The sequence below is a fragment of the Podarcis erhardii genome (assembly GCF_964252035.2).
Source record: "Podarcis erhardii genome assembly, chromosome: 14".
In the NCBI taxonomy this organism is placed as follows: Eukaryota; Metazoa; Chordata; class Lepidosauria; order Squamata; family Lacertidae; genus Podarcis; species Podarcis erhardii.
The window spans coordinates 54,366,457-54,379,609 of NC_138503.1; the positions used below are offsets into that span (position 1 = coordinate 54,366,457).

The 13,153-nt window shown below is 55.4% G+C and overlaps 1 protein-coding gene and 1 pseudogene across 2 annotated transcripts in view; one reads left to right on the forward strand and one right to left on the reverse strand.

Moving 5' to 3' along the window:
- The window catches only part of GLIS2 (GLIS family zinc finger 2), a 37,382-nt gene extending 35,408 nt beyond the window's left edge, over nucleotides 1-1,974 (reverse strand). Inside the window, exon 1 of the mRNA XM_081839855.1 lies at nucleotides 1,403-1,974. The gene's annotated coding sequence lies outside the window, so the exon portion shown is untranslated. The remainder of the gene's footprint in view (nucleotides 1-1,402) is intronic.
- A 9,087-nt stretch (nucleotides 1,975-11,061) lies between these two features.
- Nucleotides 11,062-12,790, forward strand: LOC309329566 (dehydrogenase/reductase SDR family member 4 pseudogene; annotated as a pseudogene). The gene has a single exon. The product of its transcript is annotated as a dehydrogenase/reductase SDR family member 4 pseudogene (transcript).
- The last annotated feature ends 363 nt before the right edge of the window (nucleotides 12,791-13,153 follow it).

Sequence of the window (13,153 nt, forward strand, 5' to 3'; positions counted from 1 at the left end):
CAAGGTCCAGGAAGACCCCTTTGGTGCTGAGCAAGGAGCGAAGCGTCTCCAAGACCAGGCTGGGAGGGGCATGATCCGGGGAGAAGGCCCCAACTCCTCTGTGCTCCTTACTGTCAGCAAGGTCAGAGCAGGGGGTTCCACACTACAGAGCCACTTCCTGCGCCGCCCCAGACAAACGTGGCCTCCATGGCAAGCAATCGGAACAGCGCATCAACCTCATTCATGCAGGCTCTGACTGGCAGCAGCGGGCTCCCTGGGAAGGGTCATTTCCAAGCCTGTCTGGGGTGCCAGTGGGGAGGGAGCCAGACCTTCTGCATGCCAAGCCGCTGACCCGTCTTTGTTATGCTTCTGGAAAGCCCCTGTGATGTGGGGGGAGAAACATGGGGAGTGAGTCCCCAGGGCCCTGTCTCAAGTCTGCCCCAGATCCAGACCTGTCTGACCTTGTGGTGGGAGTCCCACCGGTGAAGCTCCTCTTTCAGGGCCTCCTGCCCCAGAGCCCTGCCAGGCAGGACACAGGCCCAAACCCCCACTGCAGCCACCAGACTGCACCATCCCTTGACAAAAGAGGTTTGGAATCCGAGTTGGAAGGGCCCCCCCAGAATCGCCTGGTCCACCCCCTGCAATGCAGGAATCTCCACTACAGCCTGCCAGCTGGGGGCCTCATCCTGGCAGCTCAAAGGCGCTGGCTCCTGTCTGAACAAAGAGGTGCTGGCGGGGGGCTACCTGTCCAAGGCATCCTCTGGCCCGCTAGTCCTGGCCCAGGTCTCTGCCGACGGAGGAGCGCGCTCTGCACATCCTCAGAGGCCCCCTGGTGGCTTTGCCATCCGGCTCTGCTCTCTTTCCGCAGGTCCTCGTTCCTTAACTCTGCCTCCCTTTAATATTTGACTGGAGGGGGGGGGTCGAAGGGCAGGTTCACGCGAGGCAGCTCCCAACCCCCCCGCCCGCTTCCCTCCCTCCCTCCCTGGGCTCGGTGCCTGTTAGCTCCGCGCAGGAAGGTGCCCCCGCCAGCTCGCTTGGCATTCCTCGCATATCTTCCTCCCACCCCCGCCGGATGGTGCAGAGACCCCCAGCGACGTCGGGGGAGGGCGGAGGATGTAGGGTGGGGGAGCAGAAGACAGAGGACGCCGCCGCCGCCGCCGCCGCCCTGCAGCTCTCTCGGTTGCGGATCAAATACACCCGGGGGCGGGGGGGAGGTGGCCGAGAAGGACAATAGCGCCAAGGGAGAAGCAAGCGCTCCGCCGGGCGCGCATCTCTCCCCCGCGCCGTCCCTTTGCCAGCGCCAGGGACCCCCGTCGCCCCGTCTTCGGAAGGGTCACGGGGTGGTGGAAGCCCCTCAGCTGCCAAACCCTCCGCAGGGACCGGATTCTGCCTCCCCCTCCCCACCCGCTCGCCGCCTTCTTACCTTGGCCGGGCCGGGGGCGTCTGGAGGCGGCTTTGTGCGCGCCCTCGGCGGCGCTGCGCGGCGGGCGCAGGTCGGCTTGGGGGTCCCCGGCCTGGTCGGGGGTCCCCGGCCTGGTCTTGTCCGCGCCCGGCTCCCCTGCGCGGGATCTCACCGGCGGGAGCAGCGACCTCCTCCTCCTCCTCCTCCGGGAGGCGATCTGCCCGGCGTCTGCCTCGGCCACCCCCACCGGCACCGACGGGGCGGGCCGCGGCAGCGCCACATCTGCGCCTGGGGAGGCGGGGAAGGGGAGGGAGGCGGAGGCTGCGGAGCGAGGGGGTCGCCTGCTTGCGCGGAGGGAGGGGGCAGGCCAGGCGCGCGGAGGGTGTTTCCCTTCCCGGCGCGCGTGATTTACGAGCGCGCGGCTGCGGAGAGGGACCCGCTTGGGGCGGCCTCCGACAACGTCTCCATTGCGAAGGCTGGAGAGGAGGCGCCCCTCCCTCCTTCCCTCCGCGCGGAGGGGGCGGAGAGGGACTGGGCGCGTGCCCGCCCCCTCCCGGCTCCGCCCCCTTCCCCGCCGAGGGGGAGGGGGGAGAGCAGAGAGGGAGACGCAGTCCCTCCCCCCTCCCCAGGAATCCAAGCGCCCCCCACCACGCAATACGGGGCCCGGGTGGAGCCACTTCTCTCCGCAGCCCGCCCCCTCCTCAAATCCAGGGATGCGCAGCTGCGTTTCTAGCTTGGGGGGAGGGGCTCTCGCCGGACGCCTGGGTCCTCCCGGCCCGGAGGAAGAGCGGCTCGCAGCGCCGGAGGCGAGCAGGAGGGAAGAGAGGCTTCAAAGGCGCCGGCGGCCTGAGGAGCTTCCGAGCTGGGATCGCGGCCGCAGTGGGATGCGCAAAAGCAAGGCGGACCCTCCCCGGCCCCGTCGTGCGGCCGATTGCTAGGGAGGGAGAGGCGGCGCTGACCCGTCTCCCCTCCCCGCCCTCCGCTATTCCCACGATGGCTCCGCAGAGAAGCCTCCCTTGGCCAGAGGCACTCTACCTCTCCTGGGCGAAGGGGAAACCCGACGGAGCTGGGTCAGAGAGGCGACTCTCGGGGAGGCGAGCCAGCCTTTCAGCTGCTTGACCCCTGGCTTTTAGAAGCCGGGTGTCCCCTGCGCGCAATCTCTGCCCCATAGATAGGGCCAGTGCTTGGGGGCGCCGGCGCCGCGGGGCTCTGCAGCCCAGAGGCTGGCAGGGCGCACGGGGGCTTGAACCTTGGAAGACTCTCGCCGCCGCCTGCTTCTCTGTCTTCGAGGGAGGCTGTCAGGCTGGCGCTGCTCAGCCTCCCCCCCCCCCGCCGCAGGGAGGGGGCACTGCGCAGCGCTGGCAGCAGCCCTCCTTGGCACATGTGGCCGGCCTTGCGGGGGCAGCAGCAGCAGCTCCTTCCGGAGGCAGGATGCTGGGGAGCGGGGCCAGGGAAGGGAGCGCAAGCCCCGCCCAGAGCGAGGAAGCGCAGGGACAGGGGGGGTGGAGGGGGCGCATTCTTGAAATGTGACCAAGAGGAAACGCCCGGCCGGGAGGGGAGCCGAGGAGGTCCCGTTCTTCCCAAGGCCTCTTGGCAGCGGGGGGGGGGGCGGGGGGGCTTAGTCTGATCTGCCGCGCAGCTTCCCCATGGCAACCCAAGGGCAATCGGTGCGGCGGAGGCAGCAGCTGCTGTTGTCCAGCGGCTTGTTTCTCCCCTTGGGGGGGGGGGCTGAGCCAGGGAGACCCCCTCCAAGAGCAGCTGAGCGGCAGGCCTGGGACGGAGATTTATTTGGCAATCCAGAAAAATGTTCTCTTGGGGAGGGGGAGCTGGTTAAGAAACGGAAGCAGAGGAGAGAAATAAAGGGACAGTTCTGTGGGTGGAGAGAAGTCGCAAGGGGATCTGTTTGGGGACCTTGTAATGCTGACCACATTAATACGCCCCTCTTTTCTGGCCTCCTTGATTTATCCTCACAATAACCCTGTGAGGCAGGCTAGGTGAGAGGCAGCGACTGGACCCCAGGGTCACCCTGGGAGCTTCATAGCTGAGCCAAGGATCTGAACCCGGGGGATAAGGAAAAAATTCTGGGGTGCAGATTTACTCCACTGTCCAGCTCCTTGGGTTGCCCCTCCCCGCGGGTCTCTCCAGTCAGCAAAAGGAGTCTCCAGCCAAGTTAAGGAAGCAAAACAGCAGTCAGTAGACCTGATCTCTCCCAGGTCACAACCCAAGGCTTTAACTCCTGGGCCACACTGCCTCTGTGCTTTTTGACTTGTTGGCAGATGATCTGGACTTCGGGGAGAGCAGCAAAGGGCCCAATTTTGCCGATGATACTAAATTGTTCAGGGTGGTGAAATAAAAAAGTGACAGTGAGGAGCTGCTAAAGGACCTCTCCTATCTGAGTGAATGGAGGTGAAATGGCAAATGCCAAGAGAAAAATAACTAAATCTTAATTTCACATATATGCTTCTTGAGTCTGAACTGGCAGTGATTAACCAGGAATGAGAGAATTTGGGGCCACAGCGGATGGCTTGATAAAGATTTTAACTCCTGCGGGAAAAGGCAAATTCCATGCTAGGGATCATTAGGAAAGGAACAGAAAATAAAACCTCAGGAATCACCGTGCGGTTAAACAAACCTCTGGTGGGGCCGCAGTCGGAGCCCTGTGCGCAGTTCTGGATGCGTCCCTTGAAAGGGATGTTGTAGAGTTGGAAAAGGCTCAGAAAAGAGAAACAAAAGTGATCAACTCCCTGATAAAGAAAGGTCTCAACCTTTGGGGCTTTCTCGAGAAAAGGCAAGTAAGAGGCATGGCGGGGGGGGGGGGGTTGTAACCAATTGTGCATGGAATGGAGAGTGAGAAATTCTTCTGCCTCATCATACTAGAACTCTGAGCACTGGAAGATGCGCAGCAGACAAGAGGAAGTACTATTTCTACGCATAACTCTGGGATTCTGTTCCACAAGCAGCTGTGATGGCCGCCAACTGGGGTGGCCCGAAAAGAGGTCTAGCCAAACTCACAGGCAAGGGGGCTTTCGAAACCTCCTAGCTGCCCTGCCCATCATGCCCCCTGAATGCCAAGTCTCTGGGAGTCACGGGGGTCCTGCTTTCAGGGTTCCCTTTGGGGCAGCTGCCACTTTGCCACCATGAAAACAGCACATAGGCCTAGAAAGGCCACTGGCCCACTGTTCCTGCAGGGCTCTTCGTGTAGGTAGGAGAGCAGGATCAAAGCCTTTGAGAAAGGCACAAACGGCCCCTGCAGGAAGGGGCAACGGCCAGCTACCCGGGTCCCTTTCTCGAGGAAGTGCCAGTGGTTGCTCTTGCCCAATTCTGGTCCTTGCTGTGGGGGCCCACCCCCTCTCCCCAGGAGACTGCCGATTTGGGGAGATCCAGGGCCAGGAATCTCTGGGTGGGCTTCTCCTTCAGGGAACGGGAGCGGGCACATGAAGCAAAAAGCTCCCTGGGTCCTTTGGTGCCCCTGAGTGTCCTCCACCGCTCCCCACTTTGGGGGAAGCTGAAACAAAGGGCTCTTTCTCTTTCTCTCCCAGTGATGACCCCCCCCCACACCCTTACCATAGGGAGGCAGGAGGACCTTCTGGGGTTGACTGGGCACCTTGCCCAAATCCAGGATGGCTTGGCACCATCTCAAGTGGGAAGGATGGCAGCATCACCCAGGGAAGGGGCTTTCCTCATCACTGGGCAAAGCCCAGCTGATCTGTGTGGGAGGGAGGCGCACCCCCACTCCCCAGCCACCTGCCTGTGGAGGAAGACGCCCAGAGCAGCAGCTGGCTCTGACCTCCAAGCTGCCACCTGGGCTGCCCCCAGTGGGTTGCAGGCTGGCCAAGGGCTGGAGGACACAGCCAGCTTGCTGACTCCCTGTGTTGTGTCGCTTGCCTGCCTTCACCATGGCATCTCCCACTGGGCAGCTGACCAGACCTCCTTAGTCCCAGCCAGGTGGCTGCTCTGGGCTTTCCAGGCTTGAGCAGAATTGGTCCCATGCCAGGGCCTTGGCAGCATCAGCCGGGTGGCCCCTGGGGCCTCCAGGTCCCTTGCCTGGCACCCGTCTCTTTGCTGCTAGGTACTTGGAAGCACTTTGGGCACAGGCCATGCCACAGCGAACTCAGATTCCCCTGGGAAATGTAAGTGGTGGGCAATGGCTGAGGTTGTGCCAGCACAATGCCGTGCAACACGCCCAGCTGCCCCATCAGCCGACTCCAAGCTCTGCTTTCTGCAAGGGGCTTGTCTCTGCTACAGAGCTCCCTGTGGGTTTTATACTAATTAAAAGTGGGGGAAGGGACAGGAGGCCGGTGCTTGGCAGCCACCCCCTGCCTTGCAGAAGAGTGCCACCCCATCAAAATGCTATCAGTGCTATTTGTGCCAGCACATGGCAAGTGCATAACTAATAGAGCAAAGTGGTGGCGGTTGTATCCTGTATTTATACCCTGCCCTTTTATTAAAAGCAGCCACTTCCCTAAAGCCTTTCCGATCAAGGTCTTCACCTGCTGACAGAAGGACAACAAGGAGGGAGCCAGTCTGGCTTCTTCAGGCAGGGAGTTCCAAAGTTGTCTAGGAGCAGCTGCCGCCCAGAAAGCCATCTCCTGCATCCCCATCAAGCGTGTCAGTGAAGGTGGGGTGACCAAGAGAAGGGCCTCCCCCAAAGAGCTTAAAACCTCCAGCTTTCTACCCGCCTGGAGAGAATGGAAATTATGGAGCCCCCCCCCCCCCCCGCGCGCATCACAAGAACGGGGCCTGGCCAAAACAGAGGTGGAATTTAACATTGTCAGCAGGCAGCTTCCGATACCTTTTTCTATTGATACAACTCTGACAATTGCTAAGTGCTTTGCTGCAGCCTTTTCCCTTGTGGCAGGGAGTCCCGCAGTTCAGTTTCTCTCAAGCTAAGTGGCCTTTTCGGCAGAAGTTGCGGATGCAGAAGCTCCAGGTGGGAAAGGCTAATTTTATAGTTGCCCGTCCCATCTCTTCTCTTCCACCAGTTTTTTATGTTTCCTTATCTTCCATAATTTCTTCTCCTGTCACGAGTCGTTCAAACTTTCTCTTCTCCCCACCCTGCAGTTGCCCCTCTTTCCCACCCCTCCTCTCTTTGCATCGACATCCTCTTCCTCCTCCAGCTGCTTCCCTCTCTTATTCTCCTTCCTTTCTTATTTAAAATGTTGAATCTCTCCAGTTGCCTCCAGCACCTCCTCAGGCCTCAAAGGAAGGACACCCCTTCACCCGCCACCCCTTCACCCGCCACCCCTTCACCCGCCACTTTCCATCCACACGTGGGAGTTCCTGGCTTGAATCCCATCTGAATGAACAACAACAACAATTGATTGTATTATAATAAATGAAGCCCAGAAGCATTTATTGTTGAGGGCTTCTTATGCCATAGCCAGAACCACCTCTATGGGCAGCGGCATAACTTGGGCAGGGCCATGGGGCAGTTGCCCCGCGAGCAAAATTCAGGGGTGCAAAATTTCAAAAGAAAACATAAAAGACAGTAGTAGTGCGTCCTCCCCCTCACAAACCAATCTTCCAATGTTTGTTTGGGTGGACTGAGGGGCAGATTTGGGTGATGCCTTGTTGCTAGGGCACCCTCTGCATGGGCTTTAGAAAGAGTCTCACTCCGGACCAATTCCCCGGCCTGCTCTCTGCCATGCTTGAAGCTCACAGGGCACCATGGCTGCCACTTGGGTAGGTGGCTGAGCTACTGCCCCTTTGTTCCAGCCCATCAGTGGGTGGTGCCCTGGGCCCTGGCAACCCATGCTATGCCACTGTGTATAGGAGAGGCTGCTGGGGGCAAACCACCCACCTAGGGCTTTCCACAGCTCCTTGGAAGCTAAGGAGGAAACAGGGTTGTGCTTTCCTGCCCGCTTCCTCCCTGATGTTTCAGCGCTCCTTAGCCTTTGACAACATCTCTTGGAGTTTTATGAAGAAGAATCTACAGGGGATGGGGGTAGGCCAAGGTTTTGAAAATGGTATAGGTGCAATTTACTCAGAACAAAAGGCAAAATTAATTGTGAACAATGTAGTGACAGAAGAGTTTAAGACTGAGAAAGGGACACGACAAGGTTGCCCAATCTCTCCATTGCTCATTATATCGGTCCTTGAGGTTTTGTTAAATATGATTAGAAAGGATCAAGAGGTTAAAGGTATACAAGTGGGAGCTAAACAGTACAAACTGAAAGCATTTGCTGATGACTTAGTATTGACCTTACAGGAGCCAGAATCTAGTACTAAAAGGGTATTGGAACTGATTCGAGAATTTGGACAGGTAGCAGGTTTTAAGTTGAACAAGATGAAAACTAAGGTTTTAGAGAAAAATTTAACTGTGAATGAGAGAGAGAAGTTTCAGGAGGAGACAGGATTAACATTGGTTAAGAAAGTGAAATATTTAGGGGTTAATATGACTGCCAAAAATGTGAATTTATTTAAGGATAATTATGAAAAATGTTGGATTGAAGTGAGAAAGGATTTAGAAATATGGACAAATTTGAAGTTATCATTGTTAGGCCGAATTGCTGTGATAAAAATGAATGTGCCAACCCACCATCTTCAGGGCAAGGAGTCATATCTCCCTTGCCTCCCAGGACAATGCCCTGTGCACATTGATAAGACCCTCCAAATATGCCCCCTGGAGGTCCTCCTCTGTGTGTGGGCACAGGAACTAGGCAACCCCCCACCCCCATGGCCAAAAAGGATCCCTGGCAGAAGATGCTCAGGAGGAGATGATGATAATAATAATAATGCTGCTAAAAACTGCCCGCTGCAACTGCCTCTGTGCCATCGCGAGGGATTGAAGGAGGACCCCTCCATCTGCAAGGGGACTTCATTGGTGGCCCTGAAAAGATGATGCCTGAGTACAGCTGCCTCACCCCAGCAGCTGTATGGGGAGATTGCTCAGCATGAAGCTCCTCCAGAGATCTCCCTCTCCCGGCCCCTTGCCTGGCTTTTAGGCAGAGGAAGTGTTCTGTCCGGGTTTATTTATGTTTGGCTTTTTGGTCCAAAGACCTCTGGGATGGCAAATGGTGTATCAATGAAAAATAAAGTGCAATGAATCAATCAAAGCAAAAGTCCCAAAATACCCTCCAATCGATCCATGCAGTTCCCCAGCCTTCCCCGGGCAGAGAGCCAGGGGGCCAACTGACCCCTTCTCCAGTCTCTCGCTCAAGAACAAGCCCTTCAACAAACAATCGCCCATGCAGAAGTAAGGGTGGGTGGATTCCATGGGCCATTTTACATCTGCTTTAAGAAAACAGAGTTCATTAGCGTTTAAAAAACAAACAAATAATAAAACGGTCCACTCTCTTCTCAGCGGGCTTCCCTCTCTGCTTGCTCCTTTTTTGCAAGAGTATTCTCATTTGTTCTGTGCAGTCCTGTCACCCTTGCTCTATTGCATTTTGTTATTACAGTATATTTCTACCATCATCGTTAGCTGCCTGCAGCACCATTTGGGTAGAATCTGACAGCAGCAAAAAATAGGACATGGAACAAACGGCTTCCTAAGCTGCCTGCCTCATCTCATGTGTACTTGGGCCTTTCTTTTTCTTTTCTTTCCCCCCAAAGATCTTTACTGAAACTTTATATACATAATAACCAAAATTCCCAATGATTCCCTCACATAAAATATAATATCTAAATTACAACAGCTGCATAATTATACACTTTATTATAAAACCTACCCCCCACCCTCTACTTCCCTCCACAGCAATTCGACTTCTTTATATTTCTTTCTACCTTTCCCCCCTTACATTCTATAATAAATTATTTTTGTTAAATTCTGATTTTTCCTTCTTTCTTTACTGGTTTTGTTATTGCTTACATTTTTTATTCTAAGCCTATTAGCATGTCATTTCTAGAACAATATTTTGGCATATAATCTTTGAAATACTTCCTCTCTATTCTTAATTTTTGATTTGATTGATGTCTTATAATTGAAGTTAATTTTGTCAATTCTATATACTCACTTAATTTACAAATCCACTCTTCCTTTGTTGGTGTGTCTTGAGATTTCCATTTAGTGGCAATCACTACCCTGGCAGCTGTTGTTGCATATAAAAAGATTGTTTTTTTCATATGTGGTATGTCTTTGCCCACCAACCCTCGGGATTTTTTATCAAGGTTTTTTTTTAGCATTTTCTTAAACTCCCCAAAACTTCTTTATTTCCTTGCAATCCCACCACATATGAATTATCGTTCCAGGTTCTTTGTTACATTTCCAACAAAGGTTGGATTTTAATTTATAAATTTTGGCAAAACATCGCCAAAATATACTTGGGCCTTTCTGCCATGCAGACTCTGGCTTTCCCGCTTAATCCCTGCAACAACCCTGTGAGGTCGGCCAGGCTGGCCCAGAATCGCCCGGTGAGCTTCATGCTTGAGTCCGTAGAGCTGGGCTGATCCGGAAGGGCGGAGGTGTGTGGCCGTCCTCATCCTCTGTGCATGATGATGATACTGTTATTTGTACCCCGCCCATCTGACTCGGTGGCCCTGCCACTCTGGGCGGCTTCCAACAGATATAAAAACATAATAAAAACACCAACCCTTCAAAAACAAAACTTCCTTACATCTGGAATTACCAGATGCTTTCCCTTGCCTGCTTTGGGAGGCTGCAGTGCACATTTCGGGCCACTAGGGGGAAGCCAAGGCTCCTGCTCGCCTCCCTTGGCAAATTTTTCGCAATTGGTCAGCTAAGTATTTCTATTTCTTTTGCACGCATCCTGGCCGGTGGGGGAGATGGAAAGGCAGGTGGCCTCGCCCAAGAGCGAGCCGGAAAGTGGCAGGTGGAGAACGTGGCCTCCTTTGCCCCCCTAGGCGCATCCTCCATCCCTCGTGCCTCCGGGCGAGAGAGGCGGGCGGGCTGCTCTCTCCCCCCCCCCCCGCTCAGTGATGTACCCAGCCAAGGGGGTTGCATGGGGCCAGGCAGTTGGCTCCCCCCCCCACCCAACGGGAGGGTTTGCCTGTGCTGCCCCCTCGGCAGGGGCTTTTAGCTGCGCCCCCCTCTCTCTCAACCCGGTCGAAAGGGCAGCCCTCCATCCTTTGGCCACAATCCCACCTGCAGGCAGTCGTTCTGGTCGTGAAAAGGCCAAGAAACTGAGAGCCCCCCGAGAAGGGTCCCTCCCTCGCTCTGCGGGGCGTGCAAGAGCCACGCGTTTCACGAAGCCGCCCCGCCCCGCGGCAGCTCAGCCTCTCTGCATAGCCCCGCCCCTTCATCTGCATAGCCCCGCCCACGCCGTTCCTTGCTCCCATTGGAGTGTGACGCAATGTCGGGGGAACGAAGAAGAAATGGGTATAAGATAGTCAAAAATAATATTGATAACACAGCGAAAAGAAACGAAGGAAGCCACAAGTCCCAATTTATGTCTGTATGTCTAGTTTGTATGTTTGTTTTCTTTTTTTGTAATCTAAGTTGAGAGGTGTACATGTATCTATGTATAATCAGTTTGTTTAGTGTTCTGGTTTGTGTCTGTAAGTATTGCATTTATCAATAAAAGTTTTTTGGTTTTTTTTTTAAGGGATGTTTGGGGAACGGACCCCTCCGCCTGTGTTCAATGCCAGGCACCTTGAGAACTTTTCTGAAGTGGGCTGGGCTTGTTGTCCCAACGGCAGAGGCAGCGTTGTCCCAGTTAGGAACCAAGATGGGGAGAACATCTGGCCATCTTAGGATCATAGAATTGTAAAGCCGGGAGGAGTTGGGGGGCGGGGCGGCGATCCTTGGTTGCAAAGGAGCCGGCGCACAGCCGGAAAGCGAGCAAAGGGCAGATTTGAGCCCTCATTTGGGCAAGAGCCCAATGTTGCAATGCAATGCAAACGGATCTGTTGCCATGCAGGCGGTGCTAAGTTAGGGGAGGAGAAGAAGAGGCGAGGAGGCTGGATTTGGAGCCTCGCCACTTTGGACTTCTTGCAGGCGCCAGAGTCCACGGGAGGCGGGACCCACGCGAGGCCAGGATGCTGCGCGCCCCCGCCAGCTCCGCGCAGCCCAAGCAAGCGCTCGGTCGCCTCCTGAGGATGAACAGCACCGGGGCCAAGGCGCGGGGGATCCTCGCCGACAAGGTGGCCTTGGTGACCGCCTCCACCGAGGGAAGAATTGGCTTAGCAATTGCCCGCCGCCTGGCCCAAGGTGGCGCCCACGTGGTTGGGAGCAGCCCTAAACAAGCCAACGTCGACCGGGCCGTCGCTGAGCTACAGACGGAGAAGCTGAGCGTGTCGGGGTTGGTGTGCCACGTGGGGAAGGCCGAAGACAGACAACGCCTTATCAACGCGGCCCTGGAGCGCCCTGGAGGAATTGACATCTTGGTCTCCAATGCGGCAGTGAATCCCTTTTTTGGCTCCACTCTGGACGCCACAGAAGAAGTCTGGGACAAGATTTTCGACCTCAACGTGAAGGCTGCAGCCCTGCTGATCAAACTGGTCGTACCTCACATGGAGGAAAGGGGAGGCGGCTCCATCGTTATCGTCTCCTCCATCGCTGCTTATTCCCCGTTTCTGGTCCCGGGCCCCTACAACGTCAGCAAGACAGCACTCCTGGGTCTCACGCACACCCTGGTTTCCGAACTCGGTCCCAGAAACATCCGCATCAATGCACTGGCCCCCGGCCTGATCCGCACCAAGTTCAGCTCAGCTCTCTGGCAGGACAAAACCACGGGGGACAAATTGATGGAAACCATGAGGATATGGAGGATGGGAGAGCCGACGGACTGCTCTGGCATAGTCTCCTTCCTCTGTTCCCCGGACGCCGACTACATCACAGGGGAGACCGTGGTGGTGGCTGGGGGGGGGGGGCCATCCCGTCTCTGATGGGATGGGGGGGGTCCAGCCTGCCTTCCTACTCAACTATGTGAACGACCAGATGGATGGTTTTGCATTGCCCACTATGCACCCCAGGAATAAAGATGTGGGGATGTTGACTGAGGGGGGAGGGGGTGCTTGGCTACTGGAAGTGGGGGGCACAATTGCTCCCCCAGAGGAGAGATGACAGGGCGAGACACAGACGTCCCTCCCAATAAATGGGAAGATGGCAAGGGGGAAATTGGTCTCTGGCTCTCATTTGAGGTTGTATGTGTTTTTTAAAAATACCATATTTTTTGCTCTATAGGACTCACTTTTTCCCTCCTAAAAAGTAAGGGGAAATGTGTGTGCGTCTTATGGAGCAAATGCAAGCTGCACAGCTATCACGGAGGCCGGAACAGCAAGAGGGATTGCTGCTTTCACTGCGCAGCGATCCCTCTTGCTGTTCTGGCTTCTGAGATTCAGAATATTTTTTTTCTTGTTTTCCTCCTCCAAAAACAAGGTGCGTCTTGTGGTCTGGTGCGTCTTATAGAGCAAAAAATACGGTATGATGGTGGTAATTATGATTGGTTTATTACCCACCCCTCACCCTAAGGTCCCAGGGTGGGTCACAATGATTTAAAACAAATTAAAGGGAGTTATAGGGACACAGCCCATCCCTGGTCCAGGTTTGTTGGAAGAAGTTTTGGTATCATCTAGATTAGTGTTTCTCAGGCTTGGGTCTCCAGGTGTTTTGGGGCTACAATTCCCACCATCCCTGACCACTGTTCCTGCTAACTAGGGATGATGGGAGTTGTGGTCCAGAAGCGGCTGGGGACCCAAGTTTGGGAAACACTGATCTCTATAAAGTTCATCAGGTAGCACAGTTCCCATTGGGATGGGGAATGACCCAAAGCAGTCTTTTCCAGCCTGAGCTCTCCAGATGTTTTTGGACTACAACTCCCATCAGCCTCTGCTGGCTGGGGCTGATGGGAGTTGTAGTCCAGGGGCATCTGG